A 13,723-nucleotide genomic window follows, 5' to 3' on the forward strand; every position below is an offset into this window, starting at 1 on the left:
TATCTAATACCAACTGGGTCTATTTAAGCAATCATGCTTATGGCCAATATACCACGGCTAAGGGCTGTTCTTATTCACGACGCAATGCGGAGTGCCTGGACACAGCCCTTAGCCGTGGTATATTGGCCATGTACCACAAACCCCTGAGGTGCCTTATTGCTATTATAAACTGGTTACCAATGTAATTAGAGCAGTAAAACTAAAAGTTTTGTCATACCCGTGGTATACGGTCTGATATACAACGGCTGTCAGCCAATCAGCATTCAGGGCTCGAACCACCCAGTTTATAAATGCCAACATTCCATTCATACAATGCAGTCAATCCACAACCATACACTGGCTGAAATCAATTGATGATAGGACTTAGACAAGTTGTAAATGCAACAGGTACTGACTGATATTGTATCATATAATAGCATTCCAAGAAAACTTTTATGGTTTGTTTACCTATATTTTAGAGGCTGTTTATACAGAAAATTGCTATTAAACCTGTATAAATGGCATTTCTAATTATATGACAATATTTTAGGTTGACAATTCTATTACACAATTTCTGATATCACATGCCATACTTCCTGCATAGGTAAAATCAGGATTATGCCTCTACTGCCACTAATTCCAATTAGACTGGTTTGGAATTCTCCCTGGCCAATATGGCTGCTATTTTCACCCCATTCTGGAACTTTGAGGGTTTATGACACAGCCCCACTAGTAATTTAATAGGATCTCTATGACTTGTATACTGTGAATGGGAAATGTGAATTAAATTCAATACAACTTTATTTATACAGACAATTAAGGAAGGTGGGTTAGGCCCTTTATTGGGTAGTTGGGTAAGCAGCACCCCATGTTCCCCATCCTCAATGTGGATTCAACCAAGCTGCATCATCAACACCCCTGTTTTCCTCCCTCTACACCCTTGTGCCTTATTTTACCTTCATCAAATGGAGGGGTAACCAATTTGATTCACACAAAATATCACATTTTTATTTTCAATTTTTTTTGTGCAGTATATCATGTCCCTGGTAGCAGGCCTATATCAGTTGATAAGATGTTGTGCATTTGAAGCCAAACAGTTCTATCTCCCTATATGAGATTATAAAATGGTTTGGACACTGGTGTCACATAATCAATTTAGATTTTGCCCAATATTACATTATATCATGTATCCAAAATATGAGGCATGAAATGGAATGATGTTAATTTAAGACCAGAAAATAATATTAACTCCAACCTTTGACTGATTAGCTAGTAACTACTATGAAAAGTCTTAGACATGTATATCGTATGTCACTTACCATTATGTTTTTGAACTTGACATTGACGTAGTGTCATGTTTCTACAGGAATTAATTAAGAAATGTAACTGTTGGCTACTGTGAGCATTTTATGGTTTCAATGTGAGATGTGCATGAAGATTCAAGACCCTCACCAAATGAATTGTATTATACAATTAGACTCACTTTGCAGTCTAGTGCCATTTAAGGGAAAAGTGGGAACCTTTTTAGTGCTTCAGAATTAATTTACTTATTTGACTTTGGATAGTGTTACAATAAAATGTGCCGTTAACATCATGTAAATAATGCTATGGGATCAAAAGGACAGTTGGAATCAATATCATCTGATCTTTGTGATTGAATGGTTCTTGGATGTCTGTTGTGGAGGTACTTCAGTTTAGGAAGTCTGTTTGGGATTGGGAATAGTTCCCCAAGTAACAACAAGACGAGGTTAGAAACACCTTTCCAAAATGGCTCCACTTTAGTCCACAACAACTGCCTAGCTGAAGCCCCTTCTCTTTATGAAAGCGTTTCCGAAATGCCAGAATGTCATGTTCAGTACACAGTAATGCTCTGTATAACATGTTGAGGCATCAGTTGGTTTCCTGTCTGTGTACTTAACCATTGTGTCATGTAACTATAGTGAATACTGCATGGTGCCACGTTCCTTGCCCGTTTTAGTCGTTTCACTTCACACGGTAAACGAGGTGTTTGTGGAAATCGCAGTTGAATGGACAGATATTATATACCCCAGACGTACACAAAACCCCCCTCAGATAGTCGTCGTCAACGTTTTTCAAACACTACCACTTTGAAGAAGCTACCTTCTGGATTATGAAGTGTTTTTTTTTTTTTTTATGATTTTGAATTGTAGTATTTTGGGCCATAATACTTTGTCGCGCGAAGTCTGAGTTACAATACCTGCTCAGGTAATGGTTGATGGTCTAAAACCAGGGCTGGATCATTACAAAAAGCTCATTCTCGATTGCTGAATGTGGACTATTCAGCAAACACTAACCAACAAACAGTTGAACCGCAGTATATTGGGCATATTGTCCACTGTCTAACTACTAGCTTTTGTTTTGTTTGAAGTGAGCACGGTAGTTGACGATTGACTCGTAAACGTGCTTCCAGGATTCAGTTGAGACAGCAGCTTGTGCTGCCCCATCACGGTCGAGACAACCCATCCTCTCCTTATTTATTAGTCCAGTGTAGCATTCCTGTTTTCACATTTAACCTTTTTTAGTTTACAGCTATTGACGAACACTCGATCTGTGTTTGCTAGTTCGTTCCTACCTCAGTCTTCTACTTCTCTGACAGTTGTCTTTCACTAGATCGTTTCACTAGATTAATTCTAAACTGGTTTCAGTCTAGACCTGAGTTTCATTTGAGTTTTGAAGGGCAATTCCTTTAAGTGTGATAGCTTTAGACCTGAGACTGTTTCTTTTTAACGTCAACCAACCTCACAGGTCAAACTCCTCTGAAAGGCTTCTCGATGTGGTTTTTCTTTTAGCTACCATTAGCTACTTTTATTGCCGTTTGACATTTTTAATACTTTACCTTAAAGCTTAGCTGCAGAAAACATTTTGCTTTTGCCTTTTTAGAAAAAAATGAGTAACACACACCTCTATCTCTGTTTTAATGTTACAGCCTGTACAGTAACCGTGATTCCTCATACTCAGCTTTACCGAAGGGACCAGTTTATTACCTGGAAAACCTCTTGTAACCTCTGACCTCTTTCACAAGTCTGTGAGCTCTCCATTAAACGTCATAGCAACATCAACTGTCGCATGACTACCCTACTTTCATGTCGAAGCACCACCACAACGCGTTATATTTTACTGCGAAGGCTGCAGCAGAAGCAAACTCCTTTGTCAGCAACTCTTTCTTCCGCGTAAGCCTTTCATGTTTACGTTTAAATAAATGTGTTAAGGAAACTGAAGCTCATTCTGCCACCTACTTGTTCATACATGACATCGTAGTATCTTGTTGGAGTAGTGAAGATGTTAGCGTGTTGGTTAAATGACCGTCTTCATGGTTTAAGGGGAGCGCTAGTCGTACACCTACAGTAATGGTTCCACTTAAAATCCAACACTCCTATATGCAACCCTCTCTCTGTACACATTGCGCAAGGAACCACACCATTTGTGTTCTTCTGCTTTGTTCTCCTGAACTACTACTACTTTCTTTCAGCATATTATGTCAAAGTCTTTATACAGTATGTGTATTTTATAATGACATGTAAAATATGAACTTTGTGTTCAAGAAGCTGACTGGAGCCATTAGGTGTTTTAGCAAAGCATTGTGTTTTTTGCTGTTTGGCAACTTCTGTTTTTCTTGAAATAAATGATCCAAAATACAAAAATAATTTGTTGGTTTTAATATCATCAACCCAATTCATTAATTTAACATGATAAAAGGAGCATTTTGTCATCTACTCCAACAAATACTACTGTTCTTATACAGTGGGCTCAAACCAATCTCTGCTAGCAGTCTTTAATCATTTATGAACTGGTTGAACCCCACTTATGTAACCACCAAGTTCATGGCACAACAGTAGAGTAGTGGTCCTCTGTAGCTCAGTTGGTATTTGTATTTATTAGGGATCCCCATTAGCTGCTGCCTCTTCCTGGGGTCCAAACATATTAAAGCACTTACAATACAAATAAAACAAAATATAAGACGGTACATCATATGACATTATTACACCACTTCCTACCTACAATACAAAATGTTTTAACACCATACAACAATATCACAATGTGTGTGTATGCATGTGTCTATACCCTTGTGTGTCTCTTCACAGTCCCCATTGTTCCATAAGGTGTATTTGTACCTGTTTTTTAAATCTGATTCTACTGCTTGCATCAGTTACCTGATGTGGAATAGAGTTCCATGTAGTCATGGCTCTATGTAGTACTGTGCGCCTCCCATAGTCTGTTCTGGACTTGGGGACTCTGAAGAGACCTCTGGTGGCATGTCTTGTGGGATATGCATGGATTTCCGAGCTGTGTGATAGTAGTTTAAACAGACAGCTCGGTACATTCAGCTTGTCACACCTCTTACAAAAACAAGCAGTGATGAAGTCAATCTCTCTTCCACTCTGAGCCAGGAAAGACTGACATGCATTTCATTAATGTTGGCTCTCTGTGTACTTTTAAGGGCCAGCCATGCTGCCCTGTTCTGAGCCAACTGCAATTTTCCCAAGTCCCTCTTTGTGGCACCTGACCACACTACTGAACAGTAGTCTAGGTGTGACAACTAATTCCTTGCCACCCATTCCGAAACTAACTGCAACTCTTCGTTAAGTGTTGCAGTTATTTCAGTTGCTGTAGTAGCGGACGTGTATAGTGTTGAGTCATCCGCATACAGACAGTGGCTTGCGAAAGTATTCACCCCCCTTGGCATTTTTCCTATTTTGTTGCCTTACAACCTGGAATTAAAATGGATTTTTTGGGGGTTTGTATCATTTGATTTACACACCATGCCTACCACTTTGAAGATACAAAATATTTGGTGTGTGCATTTGTATTCACCCACTTTGCTATGAAGCCCCTAAATAAGATATGGTGCAACCAATTACCTTCAGAAGTCACATAATTAGTTCAATAAAGTCCACCTGTGAGCAATTTAAGTGTCACATGATCTCAGTTTATATACACCTGTTCTGAAAGGCCCCAGAGTCTGCAACACCACTAAGCAAGGGGCACCACCAAGCAAGCGGCACCATGAAGACCAAGGAGCCCTACAAACAGGTCAGGGACAAAGTTGTGGAGAAGTACAGATCAGGGTTGGGTTATACAAAAATATCTGAAACTTTGAACATAGAGCACCATTGAATCCATTATTAAAAAATAGAAAGAATATAGCACCACAACAAACTTGCCAAGAGAGGGCCGCCCACCAAAATTCACAGACCAGGCAAGGAGGGCATTAATCAGAGAGGCAACAAAGAGACCAAAGATAACCCTGAAGGAGCTGCAAAGCTCCACAGCGGAGATTGGAGTATCTGTCCATAGGACCACTTTAAGCCGTACACTCCACAGAGCTGGGCTTTATGGAAGAGTGGCCAGAAAAAAGCCATTCCTTAAAGAAAAAAATAAGCAAACACGTTTGGTGTTTGCCAAAAGGCATGTGGGAGACTCCCCAAACATATGGAAGAAGGTACTCTGGTCAGATGAGACTGAAATGTAGCTTTTTGCCCATCAAGGAAAACGCTATGTCTGGCGCAAACCCAACACCTCATCACCCCGAGAACACCATCCCCACAGTGAAGCATGGTGTTGGCAGCATCATGCTGTGGGGATGTTTTTCATCGGCAGGGACTGGGAAACTGGTCAGAATTGAAGGAATGATGGATGGCACTAAATACAGGGAAATTCTTGAGGGAAACCTGTTTCAGTCTTCCAGAGATTTGCGACTGGGACGGAGGTTCACCTTCCAGCAGGACAATGACCCTAAGCATACTGCTAAAGCAACACTCGAGTGGTTTAAGGGGAAACATTTAAATGTCTTGGAATGGCCTAGTCAAAGCCCAGACCTCAATCCAATTGACAATCTGTGGTATTACTTAAAGATTGCTGTACACCAACGGAACCCATCCAACTTGAAGTCGCTGGAGTAGTTTTGCCTTGAAGAATGTGCAAAAATCCCAGTGGCTAGATGTGCCAAGCTTATAGAGACATACCCCAAGAGACTTGCAGCTGTAATTGCTGCAAAAGGTGGCTCTACAAAGTATTGACTTTGGGGGGGTGAATAGTTATGCACGCTCAAGTTCTGTTTTTTTTGTCTTATTTCTTGCTTTTTTCACACCATTTCTTTTTTTGCGTCTTCAAAGTGGTAGGCATGTTCTGTAAATCAAATGATACAAACCCCCCAAAAATCAATTTTAATTCCAGGTTGTAAGGCAACAAAATAGGAAAAATGCCAAGGGGGATGAATACTTTCGCAAGCCACTGTATGTCTGCTGTCTGTCAACCAGTGTAATCGAGCCCCATACTGTTTCTGTTAGTCTGGTGCTCATCTGAGCGCAACGGATCTACATCAGACTGGGATGCCTGTATATTGGTTTTACTGCAGCCATCACTGTATATTTAGTAGAGGCCCAAATGGACAAACTTGTTTCCCACAGCCGTCAATAATCCTTTGGATCAGAGCGGCTGTTTGCCCTCAAGGATTATCCCTCAGGGCTTGTGGTATCTGGCCAAAATTCAGACGGGCCCAAAACACTACACTGTCTAACACCATTGTATTCCTCCAAAATAACACTGTGTGTTATTAATAATAATATGCCATTTAGCAGACGCTTTTTATCCAAAGCGACTTACAGTCATGCGTGCATACATTTTTTGTGTATGGGTGGTCCCGGGGATCGAACCCACTACCTTGGCGTTACAAGCGCCGTGCTCTACCAGCTGAGCTGTATTTTTTTAAACTGATCAAATCAATCAATCAATCTAAACTGTGCAGCGGCCATCTGATGAATGAAAAGAGAACTCTGTCACAAAACACTAAAACGTTTAATGACATTTGGAGATTGTCAAGCCAAGCCTTTGAGACTGGGTAAGCCTACACGGTAGGGACTAGGGCTGTCCCTGTCTTGGTTGACTGAGAGTTGTCTGTTCTTTCGACCAATCCAATTTTAAAACGTGTATTTTTCCATAGGCCTATAAAAACAGCCTGTGTTTTAATCAAATCAACTACAGTATGCACTGAGCTTGTCCATTTTAAGCACAATGTGTGATGAAATAATGAAGACACACAAATGACTCGAGAGGGAGCCTGACTGCCATTGATTTGGGCCAGGCTCGCACTTGCCATGCTGTGTTAAATTTTTTTACAGCGAGTGCCTGTGTGACTGGTGCACGTTCTCTACCTCTCCTCCCTGCTGCAGTGACCAGGGACCATAGCATAGCAACAGTGTTTATTGCGCTGTCCGTGGTGCTGAAGCTGCAACATATTTACAGCCATTTCTAGTTTCTTACTTGTTTTTTCTCTCACTGAAAAGTTCTGTCACCAAAATCCCTCATTGGTTTAGGAAAAACCTTCCCTATTCCCTTGTTCTCTTTACGTGACACATGTAAGCATCGCATGCACGTGACCAACAGGGCCTGACTTATAGCATATCATAATCACATCAATAAATTGGTTATAACAAACTCCAACACAGTAACACATGTGACAGCATAATGGATGCGGAGGATGTGAAAAATAAACTTGTAATGTTTAGTGGTTGCTCAGGAGGGAAAGGGGAAGTCAGATGTGTGGAAGACATTTGACTTAATTGTAGAAGCATACAATATTAAAGAATCTGACTGTTTGGAACGCGTAAACAACACTAAATGCATTATAATTGTACCAGAGAGTCTGTTGTAACTACTTTTTTTAAGCCTTTATTACTGCATCAGGCCCAGTACCAAAACAAATAAGTTGGAAGGACGTTTGATTTCCATGGGCCGGCCCATTTTATTTTCCCAGGGAGGTGCCAACAGCCTTTATTATTGAGATGTAAAAATACAACTTATACAATGGGTGTGGTTAGAATTCGAATTCCCATTGTTATAGAGCATTTCAAACTTGCAATAAAATGCACAACATAGGCCTACATATCCATGGCCATGTTCCACGTGTTGACATGGCCTGTTGGCGATCATAGGCTTCCTCATTAACGGTACATTGATCTCTTAACTTCAGCACCATGGACAGCTCCATATATTTGTATCATGCATGGCCTACTGAAATAGCGAAATACAGTACGATTTCAATTAAATTCGAATGCTTTTAGTAACAACACACCTCTTAGCTGTTCATATCGATATCACCTTTATAATAGGCTAATGCACATCGTTGATCGTATTTGCAAACCAAGGCAGTAAATAAGTAAATTGGGAAGCATCCAAAATAGAATTGCCTCTACAGTATATAACTACCTAGTTCACAAAGGAATTTCGGTATGTTGCATGTAAAAAACAGACCATATTCTTGCCGGCATAAGCCTTTTATACCTCCCATGCGCATGCCGGCACCAACATTGACAAGTGGTAGTGTGCGATGTGGGTGTGCGTCTATTTGAATAAATCCATTGAATATACACCATCACCAACAAAACCATTATTCATGTTTATGCAGGTCCTAAAAAAACATTATAAGACTAATAACATTTATTTTCGAAATAATAGAATGGCATATTTTGAGTTTAACTATGTTACTGGTCTGTGCAGCTTAGGCTACATGGCTGTGCCATGCAAATTAAATCAATAGTTCTTATTTTGTTCAATAAACAGACAGTAAGCACTTACATGTCCCTGCCCTGATCACAGTCAACACACATACAGTTGAAGTTGGAAGTTTACATACACTTAGGTTGGAGTCATTAAAACTTGTTTTTCAACCACTCCACACATTTCTTGTTAACAAACTATCGTTTTGGCAAGTCGGTTAGGACATCTACTTTGTGCATGACACAAGTAATCTTTCCAACAATTGTTTACAGACAGATTATTTCACTTATAATTCACTGTATCACAATTCCAGTGGGTCAGAAGTTTACATACACTAAATTGACTGTGCCATTAAACAGCTTGGAAAATTCCAGAAAATGATGTCATGGCTTTAGAAGCTTCTGATAGGCTAATTGACATAATTTGAGTCAATTGGAGGTGTACCTGTGGATGTATTTCAAGGCCTACCTTCAAACTCAGTGCCTCTTTGCTTGACATCATGGGAAAATCCAAGGAAATCAGCCAAGACCTCAGAAAGAAAATTGTAGACCTCCACAAGTCTGGTTCATCCTTGGGATTCCAAACGCCTGAAGGTACCACGTTCATCTGTACAAACAATAGTACGCAAGTATAAACACCCTGGGACCATGCAGCCGTCATACCGCTCAGGAAGGAGACGCGTTCTGTCTCCTAGAGATAAAGGTACTTTGGTGCGAAAAGTGCAAATCAATACCAGAACAACAGCAAAGGACATTGTGAAGATGCTGGAGGAAACAGGTACAAAAGTATCTATATCCACAGTAAAACAAGTCCTATAACGACATACAGTGAGGGAAAAAAGTATTTGATCCCCTGCTGATTTTGTACGTTTGCCCACTGACAAAGAAATGATCAGTCTATAATTTTAATGGTAGGTTTATTTGAACAGTGAGAGACAGAATAACAAAAAAAAAATCCAGAAACACTCATGTCAAAAATTTTATAAATTGATTTGCATTTTAATGAGGGAAATAAGTATTTGACCCCCTCTCAATCAGAAAGATTTCTGGCTCCCAGGTGTCTTTTATACAGGTAACGAGCTGAGATTAGGAGCACACTCTTAAAGGGAGTGCTCCTAATCTCAGCTTGTTACCTGTATAAAAGACACCTGTCCACAGAAGCAATCAATCAATCAGATTCCAATCTCTCCACCAAGACCAAATAGCTCTCCAATGATGTAAGGGACAATATTGTAGACCTACAGAAGGCTGGAATGGGCTACAAGACCATCGCCAAGCAGCTTGGTGAGAAGGTGACAACAGTTGGTGCGATTATTCGCAAATGGAAGAAACACAAAAGAACTGTCAATCTCCCTCGGCCTGGGGCTCCATGCAAGATCTCACCTTGTGGAGTTGCAATGATCATGAGAACGGTGAGAAATCAGCCCAGAACTACACGGGAGGATCTTGTCAATGATCTCAAGGCAGCTGGGACCATAGTCACTAAGAAAACAATTGGTAACACACTACGCCGTGAAGGACTGAAATCCTGCAGCGCCCGCAAGGTCCCCCTGCTCAAGAAAGCACATATACAGGGCCGTCTGAAGTTTGCCAATGAACATCTAAATGATTCAGAGGAAAACTGGGTGAAAGTGTTGTGGTCAGATGAGACCAAAATCGAGCTCTTTGGCATCAACTCAACTCGCCATGTTTGGAGGAGGAGGAATGCTGCCTATGACCCCAAGAACACCATCCCCACCGTCAAACATGGAGGTGGAAACATTATGCTTTGGGGGTGTTTTTCTGCTAAGGGGACAGGACAACTTCACCGCATCAAAGGGACGATGGACGGGGCCATGTACCGTCAAATCTTGGGTGAGAACCTCCTTCCCTCAGCCAGGGCATTGAAAATGGGTCGTGGATGGGTATTCCAGCAAAACAATGACCCAGAACACACGGCCAAGGCAACAAAGGAGTGGCTCAAGAAGAAGCACATTACGGTCCTGGAGTGGCCTAGCCAGTCTCCAGACCTTAATCCCATAGAAAATCTGTGGAGTGAGCTGAAGGTTCGAGTTGCCAAACATCAGCCTTGAAACCTTAATGACTTGGAGAAGATCTGCAAAGAGGAGTGGGACAAAATACCTCCTGAGATATGTGCAAACCTGGTGGCCAACTACAAGAAACGTCTGACCTCTGTGATTGCCAACAAGGGTTTTGCCACCAAGTGCTAAGTCATGTTTTGCAGAGGGGTCAAATACTTATTTCCCTCATTAAAATGCAAATCAATTTCTAACATTTTTGACATGCGTTTTTCTGGATTTCTTTGTTGTTATTCTGTCTCTCACTGTTCAAATAAATGTACCATTAAAATTATAGACTGATCTTGTTTTTGTCAGTGGGCAAACGTACAAAATCAGCAGGGAATCAAATACTTTTTTCCCTCACTGTAACCTGAAAGGACGCTCAGCAAGGAAGAAGCCACTGCTCCAAAACCGCCATAAAAAAGCCAGACTACGGTTTGCAACTGCATATGGGGACAAAGATCGTACCTTTTTGAGAAATGTCCTCTGGTCTGATTAAACAAAAATATAACTGTTTGGCCATAATGACCATCGTTATGTTTGGAGGAAAAAGGGGGTTGCTTGCAAGCCGAAGAACACCATCCCTGACCTCAATCCTATAGAAAATGTGTGGGCAGAACTGAAAAAGCATGTGCAAGCAAGGAGGCCTACAATCCAGACTCAGTTACACCAGCTCTGTCAGGAGGAATGGGCCAAAATTCACCCAACTTAATGTGGGAAGCTTGTGGAAGGCTACCCAAAACGTTTGACCCAAGTTAAACAATTTAAAGGCAATGCTACCAAATACTAATTGAGTGTATGTAAACTTCTGACCCACTGGGAATGTGATGAAAGAAATAAAAGCTGAAATAAATCATTCTCTCTGCTATTATTCTGACATTTCATTCAGCAGGGAGGAGAATGTGGCAAAGAGCTTCCTAGGGTTAGAGGCGGATGCTTGGAATTTAGAGTGGTACAAAGTGGCCTTAGCAGCAGAAACAGATGAAGAGAATGTAGAGAGGAGGGAGTGAAAAGATGCCAGGTCCGCAGGGAGTCTAGTTTTCTTCCATTTCCGCTCGGCTGCCCGGAGCCCTGTTCTGTGAGCTCGCAATGAGTCATCAAGCCACGGAGCTGGAGGGGAGGACCTAGCCGGCCGGGAGGATAGGGGACATAGAGAGTCAAAGGATGCAGAAAGGGAGGAGAGGAGGGTTGAGGAGGCAGAATCAGGAGATTGGAGGGAGAAGGATTGAGCAGAGGGAAGAGATGATAGGATGGAAGAGGAGAGAGTAGCGGGAGAGAGAGAGCAAAGGTTGCGACAGCGCATTACCATCTGTGTAGGGGCAGAGTGAGTAGTGTTGGAGGAGAGGGAGAGAGAAAAGGATACAAAGTAGTGGTCGGAGACTTGGAGGGGAGTTGCAGTGAGATTAGTAGAAGAACAGCATCTAGTGAAGATGAGGTCAAGCGTATTGCCTGCCTTGTGAGTAGGGGGAGACGGTGAGAGGGTGAGGTCAAAAGAGGAGAGGAGTGGAAAGAAGGAGGCAGAGAGAAATGAGTCAAATGTAGATGTAGGGAGGTTGAAATCCCCCAGAACTGTGAGGGGTGAGCCATCCTCAGGAAAGGAACTTATCAAGGCGTCAAGCTCATTGATGAACTCTCCAAGGGAACCTGGAGGGCGATAGATGACAAGGATATTAAGCTTAAATGGGCTAGTGACTGTGACAGCATGGAATTCAAATGAGGAGATAGACAGATGGGTCAGGGGAAAAATTGAGAATGTCCACTTGGGAGAGATGAGGATTCCTGTGCCACCACCCCGCTGACCAGATGCTCTCGGGGTATGCGAGAACACATGGTCAGACGAGGAGAGAGCAGCAGGAGTAGCAGTGTTTTCAGTGGGATACACCATCACAAAGAAATCCATTATTAATTTGTCCTAAGAAACATTATAATACTAAAAAATGTACTCTGTGGGCTAGCCACATTGCCATGATTGCCAGCAACTGTAGTAGTGGTTTCAGAGTGGAGTTTCAGTGGCACTCGTTGCAGCAGATGATGCATTCTTTTTCAACCAATTTCTAATATCCATTTTGAAGGTAGCCAGGCCTACTGATCACTGAGGCACATTGTTGTGTTTAACTAATGCTCCACCCACTACTAATTCAAAATGGCGGTAAAAAGAGACTTGACTAAATTATGCATATGATGGGTCTAAAACCCTGTCGGTCATAATTACTTCAGCCATATTTAATTTAGCAATACAATTAAATATCATACATAAATCAGTGTTATAATACATTTCATTCAACCATGTGTTTTTTTTGGACAGGCCAGGAGGTACGGTAGGGCGGGCCAGACCCTATGGTGTTAATTTTAAGACCCCTTGAAGTATCAAAAAAGATATCGATTTTTTTGTTTGTTGGTGAAATACTTTATTTGGCCTTACTGCGATTAGCCCATACAAACGAGTTGAATAACAGATTCACTACATTGAACCACAGATAGTCCCCCAAAAATAATCTAAAAGAAGTTTGTTCTGAAGTGTCTGTCCTATATCTGAGTGGTATAAGAAAGATCAGAAAACATATATATATATATATATATATATATTTAACCCCGTATTTTTGGCTTTAAACAGTCTGTCGCGGAGCTCTACGGAATACAGTGCATTCGGGAATACAGTGCATTCGGAACGTTTTCAGAACCCTTAAATTTTTCCACATTTTGTTACGTTACAGCCTTATTCTAAAATGGATTTTAAAAATAATAATTATCATCAATCTACACGCAATACCCCATAATGAAAAAGTGAAATAAAAAATAAAAATAAAAAATACATTTTTTTACATAAGTATCCAGACCCTTTGCTATGAGACTCGAAATTGAGCTCAGGTGCATCCTGTTTCCATTGATCATCCTTGAGATGTTTCTACAACTTGATTGGAGTCCACCTGTGGTAAATTCAATTGATTGGACATGATTTGGAAAGGCACACACTTGTCTGTATAAGGTCCCACAGTTGACAGTGCATATCAGAGCAAAAACCAAGCCATGAGGTGAAAGGAATAGTCCGTAGAGCTCCGAGACAGGATTGTGTCGAGGCACAGATCTAGGGAAGGGTACCAAAACATTTCTGCAGCATTGAAGGTCCCCAAGAACACAGTGGCCTCCATCATTCTTAAATGGAAGAAG

Source organism: Coregonus clupeaformis, chromosome 30, assembly GCF_020615455.1.
Source record: "Coregonus clupeaformis isolate EN_2021a chromosome 30, ASM2061545v1, whole genome shotgun sequence".
Lineage (NCBI taxonomy): Eukaryota > Metazoa > Chordata > Actinopteri > Salmoniformes > Salmonidae > Coregonus > Coregonus clupeaformis.